Here is a 5,000-nt window from a genome sequence, read left to right as displayed (position 1 = left end):
AGACCTTGTTTTTTATTTTTACTAATGCAGCAAAAGCTGGCAACGACGAAACTGTCAGCGAATAGACCGCGGTACCAATGCTTGCTGCCTTGAGCCATCTCTGGCGTGGTCTAGTGGCTAGGATATCTGGCTTTCACAAAGAAGGCCCGGGTTCGATTCTCGGCTTCGGAAAGTTCGGTCTCATGGTGTAATGGTTAGCACTCTGGACTTTGAATCCAGCGATCTGAGTTCAAATCTCGGTGAGACCTTGCTTTTTATTTTTGCTAATGCAGCAAAGCTCGCAACGACGAACCTGTCCACGAACAGACACCGGTACTAGCGCTCATTCCCTTGGCGCCATCTGTGGCATGGTCTAGTGGCTAGGATATCTGGCTTTCACCAAGAAGACCTGGGTTTCATTCCCGGTGTTGGAAAGTGCCGTCTCATGGTGAAACAGCTACCACTCTGGACTCTGAATCTAGGAAACCAAGTCCAATTCTCGGTGAGAGCTTGCTTTTTATTTTTGCTAATGCAGCGAAAGCTGGCAACGACGAAACTGTCCACGATTAGACACCGGTACCAGCGCTCGTTCTCTTGCCTTCATCTCCGGCGTGGTCTAGTGGCTAGGATATCTGGCTTTCACCCAGAAGGCCCGGGTTCAATTCCCGGCGTCGGAAAGTGCGGTCTCATGGTGTAACGGTTAGCACTCTGGACTCTGAATCCAGCGATCCGGGTTCGAATCTCGGTGAGACCTTGCTTTTAATTTTTGCTAATGCAGCAAAAGCTGGCAACGACGAAACTGTCAGCAAATAGACCGCGGTACTGATGCTCGCTGCCTTGAGCCATCTCCGGCGTGGTCTAGTGGCTAGGCTATCTGGCTTTCACCAAGAAGGCCCGGGTTTCATTCCCGGTGTTGGAAAGTGCGGTATCATGGTGAAACAGCTAGCACTCTGGACTCTGAATCTAGGGAACCGAGTTGAAATCTCGGTGAGACCTTGCTTTTTATTTTTGCTAATGCAACAAAAGCTGGCAACGGCGAAACTGCCCGCGAATAGACTCCAGTACTAGCGCTCGTTCTCTTGTCGCCATCTCCGGCGTGGTCTAGTGGCTAGGATATTTGGCTTTAACCCAGAAGGCCCAGCTTCATTTCCCGGCGTCGGAAAGGCGGTCTCATGGTGTAATGGTTAGCACTCTGGAGTTTAAATACAGCGATTCGGGTTCAAATCTCGGTGAGACCTTGCTTTTTATTTTTCCTAATGCAGCAAAAGCTGGCAACGACGAAACTGTCCACGATTAGACACCGGTCCCAGCGGTCGTTCTCTTGCCTTCATCTCCGGCGTGGTCTAGTGGCTAGGATATCTGGCTTTCACCCAGAAGGCCCGGGTTCAATTCCCGGCGTCGGAAAGTGCGGTCTCAAGGTGTAACGGTTAGCACTCTGGACTCTGAATCCAGCGATCTGAGTTCAAATATCGGTGAGACCTTGCTTTTCATTTTTGCTAATAAAGCAAAGCTGGCAACGACAAACCTGTCCACGAACAGACACTGGTACTAGCGCTCATTCCCTTGGCACTATCTGCGGCATGATCTAGTTGCTAGGATATCTGGCTTTCACCAAGATGACCCGGGTTTCATTCCCGGTGTTGAAAAGTGCGGTCTCATGGTGAAACAGCTACCACTCTGGACTCTGAATCTGGGAAACCAAGTCCAATTCTCGGTGAGACCTTGCTTTTTATTTTTGCTAATGCAGCGAAAGCTCGCAACGACGAAACTGTCCACGATTAGACACCGGTACCAGCGCTCGTTTTCTTGTCGTCATCTCCGGCGTGGTCTAGTGGCTAGGATATCTGGCTTTCACCCAGAAGGCCCGCGTTCGATTCTCGGCGTCGGAAAGTGCGGTCTCATGGTGTAACGGTTAGCACTATGGACTCTGAATCCAGCGATCTGAGTTCAAATCTCGGTGAGACCTTGTTTTTTATTTTTGCCAATGCAGCAAAAGCTGGACGACGAAACTGTCAACGAATAGACCGCGGTACCGATGCTCGCCCTTCGAGCCATCTCTGGCGTGGTCTAGTGGCTAGCATATCGGGCTTTCACCCAGAAGGCCCGGGTTCGATTCCTGGCGTCGGAAAGTGTGGTCTATTGGTGTAATGGTTACCACCCTGCATTCAGCGATCTGAGTTCAAATCTCAGTGAGACCTTGCTTTTTATTTTTGCTAATGCAGCGAAAGCTGGCAACGACTAAACTTTCCACGTTTAGACACCGGTACCAGCGCTAGTTCCCTAACCGCCATCTCCGGCGTGGACAAGTGGCTAGGAAATCTGGCTTTCACCCAGAAGGCCCGGGTTCGATTCCCGGCGTCGGAAAGTGCGGTCTCATGGTGTAACGGTTAGAACTCTGGACTCTGAATCCAGCAATCCGAGTTCAAATCTCGGTGAGACCTTGCTTTTAATTTTTGCTAATGCAGCAAAAGCTAGCAACGACGAAACTGTCCACGATTAGACACCGGTCCCAGCGGTCGTTCTCTTGCCTTCATCTCCGGCGTAGTCTAGTGGCTAGGATATCTGGCTTTCACCCAGAAGGCCCAGCTTCATTTCCCGGCGTCGGAAAGGCGGTCTCATGGTGTAATGGTTAGCACTCTGGAGTTTAAATACAGCGATTCGGGTTCAAATCTCGGTGAGACCTTGCTTTTTATTTTTCCTAATGCAGCAAAAGCTGGCAACGACGAAACTGTCCACGATTAGACACCGGTCCCAGCGGTCGTTCTCTTGCCTTCATCTCCGGCGTGGTCTAGTGGCTAGGAAATCTGGCTTTCACCCAGAAGGCCCGGGTTCGATTCCCGGCGTCGGAAAGTGTGGTCTCATGCTGTAACGGTTAGAACTCTGGACTCTGAATCCAGCAATCCGAGTTCAAATCTCGGTGAGACCTTGCTTTTAATTTTTGCTAATGCAGCAAAAGCTAGCAACGACGAAACTGTCAGCAAATAGACCACGGTACGGATGCTCGCTGCCTTGAGCCATCTCCGGCGCGGTCTAGTGACTAGGATATCTGACTTTCACAAAGAAGGCCCGGGTTCGATTCCCGGCGTCGGAAAGTGCGGTCTCATGGTGTAACGGTTAGCACTCTGGACTCTGAATCCAGCGATCCGAGTTCAAATCTCGGTGAGAACTTGTTTTTTTATTTTTACTAATGCAGCAAAAGCTGGCAACGACGAAACTGTCAGTGAATAGACCGCGGTACCAATGCTTGCTGCCTTGAGCCATCTCCGGCGTGGTCTAGTGGCTAGGATATCTGGCTTTCACCCAGAAGGCCCGGGTTCGATTCCCGGCGTCGGAAAGTGTGGTCTCATGGTGTAACGGTTAGCACTCTGGACTCTGAATCCAGCGATCCGAGTTCGAATCTCGGTGAGACCTTGCTTTTAATTTTTGCTAAAGCAGCAAAAGCTGGCAACGACGAAACTGTCAGCAAATAGACCGCGGTACTGATGCTCGCTGCCTTGAGCCATCTCCGGCGTGGTCTTGTGGCTAGGATATCTGGCTTTCACCAAGAAGGCCCGGGTTTCATTCCCGGTGTTGGAAAGTTTGGTATCATGGTGAAACAGCTAGCACACTGGACTCTGAATCTAGGGAACCGAGTTGAAATCTCGGTGAGACCTTGCTTTTTATTTTTGCTAATGCAACAAAAGCTGGCAACGGCGAAACTGCCCGCGAATAGACTCCAGTACTAGCGCTCGTTCTCTTGTCGCCATCTCCGGCGTGGTCTAGTGGCTAGGATATTTGGCTTTAACCCAGAAGGCCCAGCTTCATTTCCCGGCGTCGGAAAGGCGGTCTCATGGTGTAATGGTTAGCACTCTGGAGTTTAAATACACCGATTCGGGTTCAAATCTCGGTGAGACCTTGCTTTTTATTTTTCCTAATGCAGCAAAAGCTGGCAACGACGAAACTGTCCACGATTAGACACCGGTCCCAGCGGTCGTTCTCTTGCCTTCATCTCCGGCGTGGTCTAGTGGCTAGGATATCTGGCTTTCACCCAGAAGGCCCGGGTTCATTTCCCGGCGTCGGAAAGTGCGGTCTCAAGGTGTAACGGTTAGCACTCTGGACTCTGAATCCAGCGATCTGAGTTCAAATATCGGTGAGACCTTGCTTTTCATTTTTGCTAATAAAGCAAAGCTGGCAACGACAAACCTGTCCACGAACAGACACTGGTACTAGCGCTCATTCCCTTGGCGCTATCTGTGGCATGATCTAGTTGCTAGGATATCTGGCTTTCACCAAGATGACCCGGGTTTCATTCCCGGTGTTGGAAAGTGCGGTCTCATGGTGAAACAGCTACCACTCTGGACTCTCAATCTGGGAAACCAAGTCCAATTCTCGGTGAGACCTTGCTTTTTATTTTTGCTAATGCAGCGAAAGCTCGCAACGACGAAACTGTCCACGATTAGACACCAGTACCAGCGCTCGTTTTCTTGTCGTCATCTCCGGCGTGGTCTAGTGGCTAGGATATCTGGCTTTCACCCAGAAGGCCCGCGTTCGATTCTCGGCGTCGGAAAGTGCGGTCTCATGGTGTAACGGTTAGCACTCTGGACTCTGAATCCAGCGATCTGAGTTCAAATCTCGGTGAGACCTTGTTTTTTATTTTTGCCAATGCAGCAAAAGCTGGACGACGAAACTGTCAACGAATAGACCGCGGTACCGATGCTCGCCCTTCGAGCCATCTCTGGCGTGGTCTAGTGGCTAGCATATCGGGCTTTCACCCAGAAGGCCCGGGTTCGATTCCTGGCGTCGGAAAGTGTGGTCTATTGGTGTAATGGTTACCACCCTGCATTCAGCGATCTGAGTTCAAATCTCAGTGAGACCTTGCTTTTTATTTTTGCTAATGCAGCGAAAGCTGGCAACGACTAAACTTTCCACGTTTAGACACCGGTACCAGCGCTAGTTCCCTAACCGCCATCTCCGGTGTGGACAAGTGGCTAGGAAATCTGGCTTTCACCCAGAAGGCCCGGGTTCGATTCCCGGCGTCGGAA

The 5,000-nt window shown here is 50.7% G+C and overlaps 1 protein-coding gene and 15 non-coding genes across 16 annotated transcripts in view; all 16 read left to right on the top strand.

Moving 5' to 3' along the window:
• TRNAQ-CUG (transfer RNA glutamine (anticodon CUG)) overlaps nt 1-6 on the top strand; it is a 72-nt gene extending 66 nt beyond the window's left edge. The window contains exon 1 of the tRNA in view: nt 1-6. This exon is cut by the window's left edge and continues 66 nt beyond it. This is a non-coding gene — a tRNA (tRNA-Gln).
• Nucleotides 1-5,000, top strand: part of LOC119182706 (uncharacterized) — a 168,776-nt gene that overhangs the window by 156,389 nt on the left and 7,387 nt on the right. The window lies entirely within an intron of this gene.
• TRNAQ-UUG (transfer RNA glutamine (anticodon UUG)) lies at nt 177-248 on the top strand. The gene has a single exon. It is a non-coding gene; the product is annotated as a tRNA-Gln (tRNA).
• On the top strand, nt 585-656 carry TRNAE-UUC (transfer RNA glutamic acid (anticodon UUC)). The gene has a single exon. It is a non-coding gene; the product is annotated as a tRNA-Glu (tRNA).
• Nucleotides 662-733, top strand: TRNAQ-CUG (transfer RNA glutamine (anticodon CUG)). Its single transcript has one exon. It is a non-coding gene; the product is annotated as a tRNA-Gln (tRNA).
• TRNAE-UUC (transfer RNA glutamic acid (anticodon UUC)) lies at nt 1,312-1,383 on the top strand. Its single transcript has one exon. It is a non-coding gene; the product is annotated as a tRNA-Glu (tRNA).
• On the top strand, nt 1,797-1,868 carry TRNAE-UUC (transfer RNA glutamic acid (anticodon UUC)). The gene has a single exon. It is a non-coding gene; the product is annotated as a tRNA-Glu (tRNA).
• Nucleotides 1,874-1,945, top strand: TRNAQ-CUG (transfer RNA glutamine (anticodon CUG)). The gene has a single exon. It is a non-coding gene; the product is annotated as a tRNA-Gln (tRNA).
• On the top strand, nt 2,349-2,420 carry TRNAQ-CUG (transfer RNA glutamine (anticodon CUG)). The gene has a single exon. It is a non-coding gene; the product is annotated as a tRNA-Gln (tRNA).
• TRNAE-UUC (transfer RNA glutamic acid (anticodon UUC)) lies at nt 2,757-2,828 on the top strand. Its single transcript has one exon. It is a non-coding gene; the product is annotated as a tRNA-Glu (tRNA).
• On the top strand, nt 3,076-3,147 carry TRNAQ-CUG (transfer RNA glutamine (anticodon CUG)). The gene has a single exon. It is a non-coding gene; the product is annotated as a tRNA-Gln (tRNA).
• Nucleotides 3,242-3,313, top strand: TRNAE-UUC (transfer RNA glutamic acid (anticodon UUC)). The gene has a single exon. It is a non-coding gene; the product is annotated as a tRNA-Glu (tRNA).
• On the top strand, nt 3,319-3,390 carry TRNAQ-CUG (transfer RNA glutamine (anticodon CUG)). The gene has a single exon. It is a non-coding gene; the product is annotated as a tRNA-Gln (tRNA).
• Nucleotides 3,969-4,040, top strand: TRNAE-UUC (transfer RNA glutamic acid (anticodon UUC)). The gene has a single exon. It is a non-coding gene; the product is annotated as a tRNA-Glu (tRNA).
• On the top strand, nt 4,454-4,525 carry TRNAE-UUC (transfer RNA glutamic acid (anticodon UUC)). The gene has a single exon. It is a non-coding gene; the product is annotated as a tRNA-Glu (tRNA).
• Nucleotides 4,531-4,602, top strand: TRNAQ-CUG (transfer RNA glutamine (anticodon CUG)). The gene has a single exon. It is a non-coding gene; the product is annotated as a tRNA-Gln (tRNA).

Source organism: Rhipicephalus microplus, chromosome 3 (assembly GCF_043290135.1).
Source record: "Rhipicephalus microplus isolate Deutch F79 chromosome 3, USDA_Rmic, whole genome shotgun sequence".
Taxonomy (NCBI): Eukaryota; Metazoa; Arthropoda; class Arachnida; order Ixodida; family Ixodidae; genus Rhipicephalus; species Rhipicephalus microplus.
The sequence above is the reverse complement of the archived record's forward strand: the minus strand, read 5'-3'. Positions and strand labels throughout refer to the sequence as shown.